Source organism: Dermochelys coriacea, chromosome 13 (genome assembly GCF_009764565.3).
Source record: "Dermochelys coriacea isolate rDerCor1 chromosome 13, rDerCor1.pri.v4, whole genome shotgun sequence".
In the NCBI taxonomy this organism is placed as follows: domain Eukaryota; kingdom Metazoa; phylum Chordata; order Testudines; family Dermochelyidae; genus Dermochelys; species Dermochelys coriacea.
In genome coordinates, this window is record NC_050080.1 from 4,092,703 (window position 1) to 4,104,206 (window position 11,504).

The following is an 11,504-nucleotide window of genomic DNA, read 5'->3' on the forward strand; positions in this document are numbered from 1 at the left end:
ACAAACTGCTTGAAGAGTGGAGATCCCCAGGGGACTATTACAATTGGAAACGCATATAGTTTTCATGTCATTCTGCTTGTCATCTCAGATTCCAGTACAAACACATTGTCCAGGCTATGAAAGTCCTAGCATGTAAGCAGCACTACATTTAACTATACCCCACCTAGAAAATTAAGTTGCTGAGAGGTGTGAAAAATCTAAGGTAAAGAGCCAGCTGCTCTCATCCACTCCCTCCTCGGGTGCCCAGACAGCAAGTATGAATAATCGGAATGGGAGTGGGGGGGTCATAGGCGCCTATATAAGAAAAAGCCCCAAATATCGGGACTATCCCTATAAAATCGGGACATCTGGTCACCCTACTCCCTCCGGACATGTGCCCAACACTACAGCTCCCAGAGCCTTCTTGTGACCCCTGCATTGGATTCCCCCGGGGACAGTTTTGGTTGCAGTCAGGAATACAGGGTGTGGAAAGGTCTTTACCAGAAGGTTCCCCTGTTCCATGAGACACTGAGTCAGCTTTACACTAGGGAGAAGCCCAGAACTGATGATCAGGAGCATGTAATACAAAAAAGCTGTAGAACTGAGCTTTCTGAGTAATAGATAATGTGCAAAAAACCCCAACCTACCATATATTCCAGCAAACTTGTGCAGAAAGCAGATCTTCTAATGCAGTGATACTCAGACCTCAGAGGTTCAGGAGACAAATTAGTGATCAACATGACCCAAAAGAGCCACAGTCGTGTGAATTCATAAATTTCATTTACTACCGTACTGTATATTCATATTTAAACAGTAGGACAGGTTAATAACAGTGCAATATATAACTTTAATTTAATTGGTTAATAATTAAATCACAGTGTTTGATGCAAAGAGATGCAGGAGACACGTTAAAGACCTACTCGCAAGCCTCAGTCTGAATATCACTGCTCTAATGATGTTAGGGCTCTGGGACGAAATTTCCCCTTCGCTGGGCTTGTGCATCGTTTAAATCCATAGGGCCTTTGCTACAAGTCATTTCACCCACAGCAGGGCAACTTCTTCCAAACCACCTGCCAGCCACGGGGACCCTTCACTCAACCCCTCTACCATCCTAGTATCACTTTGGTTAACTGGAATATTAGTCCCTCTCCACCCCTTGCCTTTCCCCACTCCTGGCCCAGCCCTTCCAAATAGGAGATCTTGGATCTTTTAAGAAAGGGATAAAAAATCATAGAGAAACCCTGATGTCCTGTCCCTTCCCCTTATAAAAGAGAAAGGCAGAGACAGGGCTGAGAATGGTGCAGATGTCCATTGAAGGAGAGTCTCCAGAGCACAACTGCTTTGGAGCGAGGCACAGACTAGCAGAGGTATGTCTGTTGCTGCTGGGGGTGGAGAAGGCTGGGTAGGTGCTCCCATCTGATGCTCTCCTATGATGCAGGAGGAAGGAGACGTATTGTGAGGTGAAAGGACAAGAAGTTGCCTCGCTGGCCTCCAGCTGGCATGCACAGACTTGGCTTTCACCAGTAAAGCCCTACGTGGCCAGGGACCTACCTTCTCCTCTTGCCCCCTGCCGCCCCGGTTGTCATCCACTTCCGTGCCCTCAGTTTAAAAGAGGGGGGCTGGTGGCATGATGGTCTCCCTAGAGGTAGGGGCTCTCAGTTTAGGACCCTGCTCCCTGCTTTGGGGTGAATCAGGCCTGTCTATTTATGAGGGCTGTTACAGGAGAAAGGGGTGCAGGGTGTGATGCTGGGGGGAGGGGAGGGGAATTTTGTTCTCTTGGGGGCTGCTGGTTTAGTTGGCTGATTTCTAACCTGGGTTGGGGCCTTTTTTCTCTGTTTTGTTTAAACATCTAACTCGCTAACAAGGGAGCAGTCTTTTTACGCCATCCTTCCAGCTCAGGGTTGTAAAGCACTTAATGAAGCCCTACGTCACCCCTGGGAGGCAGGAGCATGTGATTAGACCCGTTGGACCAATGGGGAAGTTGTGGCCCAGGCCTTGCTCAGGTTGCCCAGGGAGTTGGTTGCAGCCCCAGGAGAAACCCTCAGATCTCCTGGTCCTGTGAGTTAACCAGACGAGCATTTGCAAAGCACAGGCCAGCCCCAAAGTCTGTAGGATGCTCCAAGCCAGTGTCTTGACTTGGGTCCATCTCTGCCTGGTAGGAATAAAAAGTGCATCACTGCAGTGAGCAGGGGGAGAATGGAATCCTAAGGACCTTCGGTCCAGGTGTCACCTGCTCAGCCGCAGGGCTCAGCCTGTATTGGGGTATTGTGTGATGAGGCGCGTGGGCTCCATGTCTTCCTCTGAACTATTATTATTGTCTCTATGACGGAGGTGCCCTCGGGATCCCAGTCATGGGACAGAGCTGCACTTTGTTAGGTGCTCTGGCATTGCCCTGTCAGGATACAGGGCTGGACAGCTCATTGTCCTGCTTCTGATGGAATAAATTAGGGAATCTCCTGTAGACGTTGGCCCATCAGGGCACAAGTATCACCCAGTGTCACTCTCAGAGCAGCCAAACAGTGCAGCACCTCCATGCAGTATTTGGACAGGTGCCAACCACACACCTTCCTCCCGTTCTGTCCTCTTTCTGCGGAAAATGACTTACCCTGCCCGTACCATCTGAGCGGCTGGAGCTGTGTAGCAGTGGGTGCCATTTCACATGGGCCAGGTTGGTCGCTGATGCAGGAGGGGTTTCCCACTTGGCCAGGGAGTGGTAGATATGTGTCAATTTGGGATAAATTGCCCGGTTTGTCCATTTGTCTCTATTTTGTGAGTCGTTGGATTCTGCACTCTGTGTGCCATGGGCTTTGGTCTCTGTGCATCTAGTTCCCATCGCTGCAGCCTCTGGGCACTGCAGACTGACCCGGGTGGTGCTGTGTAATGGGGAAATAGCCTGTTTCTTAGGCTGTTTTTCCGAGAATGGACTTTGTGCTTGGGTATTTACGTTGGCTGGAGTTTTGAGGGGCAAGGTTGGGGTGGTGTTGCCTGAAAGGGACACATGGTCATGAATGTGAGAGAATCACACTATGGATGCAGAGATGCCTTGCGAATGCTTTGAAAATCCTGAATTGCAGGCATGCCCTGGTGAATCTGTTTCGGCAGCATCCTCTCCTGGGGCGGGCGAGGTTTGAGTGAGTTTGTAGCTCATGAAAGCTTATGCTCAAATAAATGTGTTAGTCTCTAAGGTGTCACGAGTACTCATTTTCTTTTTGCGAATACAGACTAACATGGCTGCTACTCTGAAATTTGTAGGGAGGGGTCTGTGAGCTGGGATTCAATAGGGATCAGCTCCATTTCTGGGACTGCTTTGTCAGGCTGGGTGTGAGGATTTGGGCATCTTTTCATCAAGCAGGGCTGCTTTGGCATTTGGTTCGGTTTCTCGGTTGTTGGTAGGAATCGTGATTACCACTGGTTTGGGAGGCTGTGTGTGGGGGAGGGAGGTTCCCCCTGTAGCACCTCATTTTGACTTATACAGACTTTGACTTATACATTTCTAGATGCTGAAAACGTCTCCCTGCTGTGTGAACTTGCAGAGCGATGGGGGCTGCTCTCTTATTTACAAAGGTCTCCAATTACCTTAGCACGTATTCCAGGAAACCATTCAGTTTGCAGGAAGCTTGATCTTGCCGTTAAATCCTGCGTGTTAACTCTGTGTCAGTTAATTCAGCCTGCCTGGAAACAGGATGATTTCCCCCAGACCTGAGGTGTGTTAGCTTCCTCCTATGTAGGTCATGCTTCTCATTTCAACCCATTTACTGAACCCTTAGAAAACGGCTCAGCCCACTCCCCATCTGCTCTGCTCCTCTTTGTATTCCTCAGGCTGCTAAGAATTGGGAGAGTGAAAAGAAAAGTAGTTAGGAACATAGGAACTGGCAGTCTGGATTACATGCCAGGTCCATCTCATCCACTATCTTTGACAGTGGCTAACCCCAGACCCCTCAGGGAAGGAGTAAGAACCCCACAGCAGCAGATGTAGGATAAGCTGCCCCCCCCCCACATTAGATTTCATCCTGGTCTCTAAAAGGCAGAGATTGTCTTAAGCCCCAAAGCATGAGATTTGATATCCCTTACAACTGTTTTGTTATGATAAATATGCTATTAATGATGAGAACTCCAGATTGTGGGTGAATGGCTTAGGGAAAGCCCAGATATGGGTTTTTTTTCTAGAGGAGGGATTGGAAACCCCTTTATGGATCCCATCATGGCTTCCTCAAAGCCATGAGAGGGCTGGGATGAAAGGTGCACAAGAAAGGCAATTTACAGAACAGGGAAAAAATCTCCCATTGAGGAGAAACCGCATGGAGAGCATGTTCTGGCTCCCTAAAATAGTTTTGTAGTTGGTTTATTGTTCTTTTGTGCTCGAGAAAGCTGTGGGTGCAGGGGGTGGGGTCTTTAAAGGCTCATGTTTGCTGGCATTAACAATGTCAATTTTTTTTTTTGGACTGAGTCACAAGATTCATTGCTCTGTCAGAGCTGACCAAGCTGCTCCCCACCCCCCTGGCAGCTGCTGGAGTTGCTGGTGAAATGCAAACAGTGACTAAAGTCATGAGATAAACTTCACCTCAGGCCAGTATTATCAGCAAGCAGGGCATTTTTGCTACAGAGTAAAAGACAAGTGTGCATATGCACCCAGCTGCCCACTCCACCCTTGGGAGAGAGCACTGCCAGCGATAATGCTCCTTTCACCCTCGCCTGCCGGAGGCACTGCTGCCACCTGGCCCAGGTAAATGCACCCTCCTCATCTCTTTTTGTTGTTGCTGTCACAAAGGCTCGGCGCACTGGGTAGATCAGGACCCCCATGAACAGTCAGGCAGCAGTGAGTACCTTTGTCCTAATAACCCAAAGGAGGGCAGGGCAAAGCGTGCCCCTGAGAAAATGTTTATTTGATCGTGGTAATGAGCTACTACATATGATGTGATTACATATGAACATCACTTCAGGCCAGGTGACTCATCTGTTATAAAGAGCATCGGTAGCTTTCCCAAACACTGTGCTTACGGCATATGCTGCCCAACCCCGAGCCATCCTGGGGTTTGGCTTTCTTAACAAACCAGCACTTACATAACACCAACTCAATCCTTCTTCTCAAAGTTGGCCACTCCTGGGGTTCTTCCTGTGGGACTTCTCAGCCCACTTAGGTTCTCTCCCACTTAAACCCCTCTTTTAGGTGTGATAATGAGTCACCTGCCTCAGTGAGTCATCAGAAATCACCGACTCCTGGGGGGAAGGCAGAGTCAGGTGAATGCTGCCCAGCTTTGGACAAGACTGTTCTTTTTGATGATGCACAAATGACTCTGCTCACGCTCCCAGTGCTGGAGGGCTTGGCTCAGCATCAGTGCCCAGGGCCCCCCAGCTGTCATCCTTCCACCAGTGCTCCTTAAGCACAGCACAAATGTTTCTGGAGCAGCTCTTGGTTATAGGGAGGATGGCCAAAGTGCCAAGAGCTCTGTAGGAAGCAAAGAGGAGCCCAGTAGAGTTTACAACCAACCAAAGTGGAAAGAAAAATCCTTTCCCAGTGTCGTGAGCTGTCTTGCCAAATGGTTCCTTCCACCCCAGATAACATCCCTCAGAGCTGCTGTTCTTGTTAGCTGCGCAGTGCCAGTAAACAAAACCTACCTGTTATGTGGGACCTCAAACCAAGGCCTCAGCCCTTGGAGGTTGTTTAAAGATCCCGATGCCATAAATGGTATGAATGGCCACAGCTTTCGCCTCAGAGGATCCCTTCCAGCACCTGCTACTGTGGTGTATACTCCAGCAAAGACAGCTTCTCCCACTGATGAAATGCAGCCACTCCTGAGTGAGGGACAGCATCACTATAGAACAGTTTAGGGGCCTGATCCTAAACTCTCCTGAATCAATGGGCTTTGGATCAGACCCTAACCCAGGAAATAAGAAGGGTCTGTACTGTAGCTGAATGGAACTGCAGTGGAAATTTTTAGCGAGGCATAATGAAATTGAGAGGGAATTTAGATCGAGGTGGTCTACAGAGCAGTGGGGAGAACTGAAAAAGATGTGGCCTCTAGAGAGATCCTCAGGGTTGCATGAATCACCTTGAGAATCCTCACCTGTCTTTGTGGCAATGGAAATACTATCCGGGCTCACAGAATTCCTGCAAGTCAAACCATACCGCACCCGGGTGTACTGAGAACCATTCTAGCCAGGCCAGGATTTCTTACACGCTCCCTGCTGTAGGTGGAAGCTCAATGGAAATTGTTCCCTTGCTTCTGTCTCCCTACGTAGCTGAGCCTCTCAAGGCAGTTGACACACATCAGTGAGTGAAGTTTCCCCACAACTCAGAGGCGCAAAAGTAGCTTTAGCCCTGTTTTACAGAGGGGGGGAAACTGAGTCGCAGACACTGACTTGTCCAAGGTCACGCCAGAAACTTGTGGCACAGCTGAGAAAAGAAGCCAGGTCTCCTGAGGCCTATCCCTGTGCGCTTTAGCCACAAAGGCCACCTGCCCCCATAAACGGGATTGTGTTTCATGATGCTTAGTGCAACTGAAGCTGCAATCGAATGTCAGCGGGTGGCAAGAAGGGGCAGGCTGAGGTGTGGACTCAACGTGGCTGTTCGCCCACACTCACAGTGGCACTTTCTTCTCCTTCTTTTTGCTTCCTCTGAGTCTCCTGCTCCTTTCTCTCCGCAAGCATTCCTTGGTCAGTACCTACTTTCTGTTCTCTTTCTCACACCTGCAGCTGCTTCTTATAAATGAGTTGTGCAGTAGAGAGAGGAACTGCAGGTTCTCTCTGACCTGGGACACACTCATATCACACTAATCAGCGACTGCCAACAGGGAACTGTGCAGCATAATGCGTGGGGCCATCTGCCACTCCAAATAAGAGAGTTATTGGATGCTGTCACTTTTAATGGGACTCACGCTGGGCTTTACTTTCAGGGGAAATTATTCTAGCGTGACAGGTTAGCTGCACTGTTGATTTATGGTTAAGCATTGTATATACTATGCATATTGCTTATTAATAGCATCAGTGTTAAGGTGGTCTCCTTCCACAGCCATAAGCAGACATGAATCCACTCCCCAGAGGAATATTTAACGTCTTGTAGACTGGAGTTGGCTGAAATCTTTTTCATCAAGACTTTTTTTTCCTTTTGAAAAATGAGTTTTAAATTAAATGGAAACTTTTGCCTCCATTTTGGGGTGGCGGGGGTTGGCCCAAAAAAACCCTGAATTTAAAAAAAAAACAAAAAACACACCCTGAAAAATTCTAACGAAGAAGCTGATGAAAATGAAAAATGTTCATTTTCATCAAAGTTTTAAATAGAAAATAAACTTCATTTTTGATCGGGTCTATTATCGAGGCAGGGAGCTCATCTCCCCAGCAGTTCTAAAGCACTCAGCAGGGGGCAGCATGGCCCGATGGGTATGGTACTGAACTGGGAGTCCACACCCAGGTTCGATTCTCACCTCTTCCACCGACTGACTGTGACACCTTATACTGGAATTGGAAAAGGTTCCGAAAAGGGCCACAAAAATGATGAGGGGTAGGGAACAGCTTCTGCATGAGGAGCAATTAATAAGACTGGGACTTTTCAGCTTGGAAAAGAGACGACTAAGGGGGGATATGATTGAGGTCTATAAAATCATGCCTGGTGTGAGGAAAGTAAATCAGAAAGTGTTATTTACTCCTTCTCATAACACAAGAACTAGGGGTCACCAAATGAAATTAATAGGCAGCAGGTTTAAAACAAACAAAAGGAAGTATTTTTTCACACAACACACAGTCGACCTGTGGAACTCCTTGCCAGAGGGTGTTGTGAAGGCCTAGACTATACCAGGATTCAAAAAAGAACTAGATAAGTTCATGGAGAATAGGTCTATCAATGGCTATTAGTCAGGCTGGTCAGGGATGGTGTCCCTAGCCTCTGTTTGCCAGAAGCTGGGAATGGGTGACAGGGGATGGATCACTTGATGATTCCCTATTCTGTTCATTCCCTCTGGGGCACCTGGCATTGGCCACTGTCAGAAGACAGGATACTGGGCTAGATGGACCTTTGGTCTGACCCAGTCTGGCCATTCGTATAACCTTGGGCAAACACTTTCCCCTCTTGGTGTCCTCTATGAAATGGTGATAATGAAGTTAATCAGCAGATGTAAAGTATTTTGGGATCTCTGGATGAAAAGTTCCCTATAAATGCAAAGTACTATTATTGCTGGCCCTACGCCAAATAATAATGCTGGGTAAAGGTCTTCCTGAAGTTACTCTGTTTGCTTACTTCTTACAAACACTGGCTATTTGCAGACTGCAGGTCTGAGTGCTTAGAAAGATGGTTGGTCTTGGGAATGCATTTTCTAAAAGGGGAATAGGTATCAGATATCAACATTAGAGTGGGTGTATACCCTTGTTCCCTGAAATCTAGGCCTCATACCTGCATAATTTGCATCTTGCAGTAACCTCTGTAACTTTCACAATTGCAGCGATTGGGTGGGTGTATGAAGGAACAGTCAGGCTCCTAGCGCTCAGCGTTGGGCCCAAATGTCATTTTGAACATTGCTGAGCTTGGGCTACACAGTACTGGCTAGCCTTCGAGGGAGCGCTTCAATCTGGAGACTCAGTCACCTGCCCGAGAGAGGTGGACATGGAAATGCAGGAAGATTATGGCCTCGCAGAAGACACTGGAAGAAAGAGCCAGAATCTCCAGCCAGGAACACAACCACAGGTGAGTGGGGAGTGTGTATGGGTGAGGGAAAGTTCTGCTGCAGAGGATCCTGGAAGTGGCAGGTGTGAAGGCATAAAGGGGTTTGGAGCACAGGTGAGTTCCAGAGGGTTGGATAGCTCAGGTCAGCCCCCTAAACAGCTCATCAAAGAAGCCCTGAATGTAACTCTGTGAGGTTCCCCTATTGCTAGTTTCCATGTCTCAGAAAAGAGCAAGCTGGTTTTCGGAAAGGGCGTGGATGCACAGACCAGATCTTCACTCTACAAAACATAATAGAACAGTGCTTAGAATGGCAACAGCAGCTCTACATAAACTTCATAGACTTTGAGAAGGGTTTTGATAGCATTCACAGGACCAGCCTATGTTGCATTCTGAAGGCGTATGGAATTCCTTTCTGTATAATCAACATAATCAAAAGCTTCTATTTCAACTTTACATGCAGGGTTGATCACAGTGAGCTCAGTTTTGAAGTCAAAACAGGAGTACATCAGGGGTGTGTCATGTCTGCAATCCCCTTCAACATGGCCATCGACTGGGTAATGCGGCATACAACAGAAGACATGCCAAGTGGCATTAAATGAACACTCTTCTCATCCCTTTAAGACGTGGACTTCACAGATGATGTCGCTCTCCTATCATATACTATGACGGGGCAAGGTCAGATGGCTATGGAAGAGTAGTGGGAGATAGATATATTAGCTCCAGGCTAAACAAATCCCTGGTACCAGGATAAGTGAAATCGCAGCTGCTCCAGGTCAATTAAGACACCTGGGACCAATTAAGAACTTTCCTGGGACCAATTAAGAAGGCAGGGAGAAGGCTAGGTTGATTGGGACACCTGAAGCCAATCAGGGGCTGGCTGAAACTAGTTAAAAGCCTCCCAGTCAGTCAGGTGGGTGTGCATGTCAGGAGCTGTGGGAAGAAGTTGCGCGGTTGGAGAGGCTGAGTAGTACACACCATATCAGGCACAAGGAAGGAGGCCCTGAGGTAAGGGTGAAGTGGAGCTTGAGGAAGTGAGGGCTGCTGTGGGGGAAGTAGCCCAGGGAATTGTACGTCATGTTTCTAAAAGGTCAGCTACCATAGCTGATACTATTAGGGTCCCTGGGCTGGAGCCCAGAGTAGAGGTGGGCCCGGGCTCCCGCCCCCACCTTTGCCCCCTGATTAATCACTGAGACTGGGAGACAACAGAGACTGTGCAAGGAAGGATAACTTCTCCTCACCTCCCTCGCTGGGTTATGATGAAAATGGCTCAGTAGACTGTGACCCTTGTCTCTAGAGAGAGAAGGGTTACGTGGAGGGTCACAGTGAGCCTCTGAGGCTAGCGAAATCTGCCAAGAAACACGGGACCCATGGAGGCAAGGATAGAGCTTTGTCACAATACCCATCGTCATATACAAGAAAAAATAACTCGACTCAACGCATTCAGTCAGCAAATTGGACTGAAAATCAGCCACAATAAGACTGATTTCATGACCTTTAATATTGCCTCACCATCACCAGTACAGAGAAAGGGTCATGTTCTCACCAATGTAGAAACAGTCACATACTTGGGTAGCACCATCAGTCAGGATGGTGGAACAAGCCAGGACATCCGGAACAAAATCTATAAAGCCAGGAACACCTTCAGGAGCTTAAATACAGTCTGGAAATCATCAAAATACAACACCAAAGCCAAGCTCAAGATTTATCAGAGCTGCGTACTTTCAACACTACATTATAGTGCAGAATGCTGGGGAATGAGAAAGTCCAACATGTCCAAACTGCCTACCAATGCCTTGATGGTGTCCTTCATTCCCTACAACCTGCCTCAGAAAAATACTACATATCTTTTGGCCCACAGCAATCTCAAACCAAGATCTATTGACACCGTGCAGCCAAGAGGATGTGAGCACCATCATAGCCAGGAGGTGTTGGAGATGGATCAGCTATGTGCTTCAGATGGAAACTGATTCCATCACCAGAGTAGCAATCAGATGGACACCTGAAGGCAAGCAAAAATTAGGCCACCTGAAAACAACACAGCGAAGAGCTGTGGAAGCCGAGCTAAAAAACCTCGGGCACAGCTGGGGAACCATGGAAAAAACATGGAAAAACTTGCCAGAAACAGAGAGGAGTGGAGGAGCTTCGTCACTGCCCTAAACGCCAGAGGAGTAATAGGAACACGATGATGGTGGTCTCAGTGAGCTTAGTGTGATTTGACTTCACTTGGCCTTCCAAGAAGCAGCTAAAGGATTACTTAGAGGGGAAACTTGGAAGAAAAAAATCTGACCATGTTCTCTTTGGGCATGATACTGAAACCAAAGCATGAACAACACTAACAACATCAAAACCAACCTCTGGTTTTGCCCATGTGAATTTCAAATATCACCATTAATATTCCATGACATCAAAGATTTGTCATTCAGTGACACAGCAGTTCTGATCTTCTGAGACCCAGCTCATTCTCCAGTGTCCCATCTGCACTCATGATATTTACTAAATTCTCTGCAGCTTTCTGAGAATTTGCAGAGCTCCCGCAGCATGGAATGTCCTGTGATAACATCTCTCTGTGATGGTTTGGGAGGCAGGGGTGGGGATGAAAGGGCCAGATCTGAGAAGGGCCCAGCCTTAGTGCAAGAAATGGGAATTGCTGGCCCAGATGTATATTTTGCAGGCTGCTTTGAGGCACTGTCTCTGGTTGACTCAGTAACCTCCCTCCCACTGGGACAGGAATCCTAGGTGCTTTTGCTCCATTCTTTGGCCAGTGTAGAGTTGCTTTTGAATCTTGTTTCTGCTTTCACTTTGGGTGTCCCTAATTTTGCCTCCATAATCCTTTGATGCCACTGATGTCAATAGACTATGCAGACCTACACAG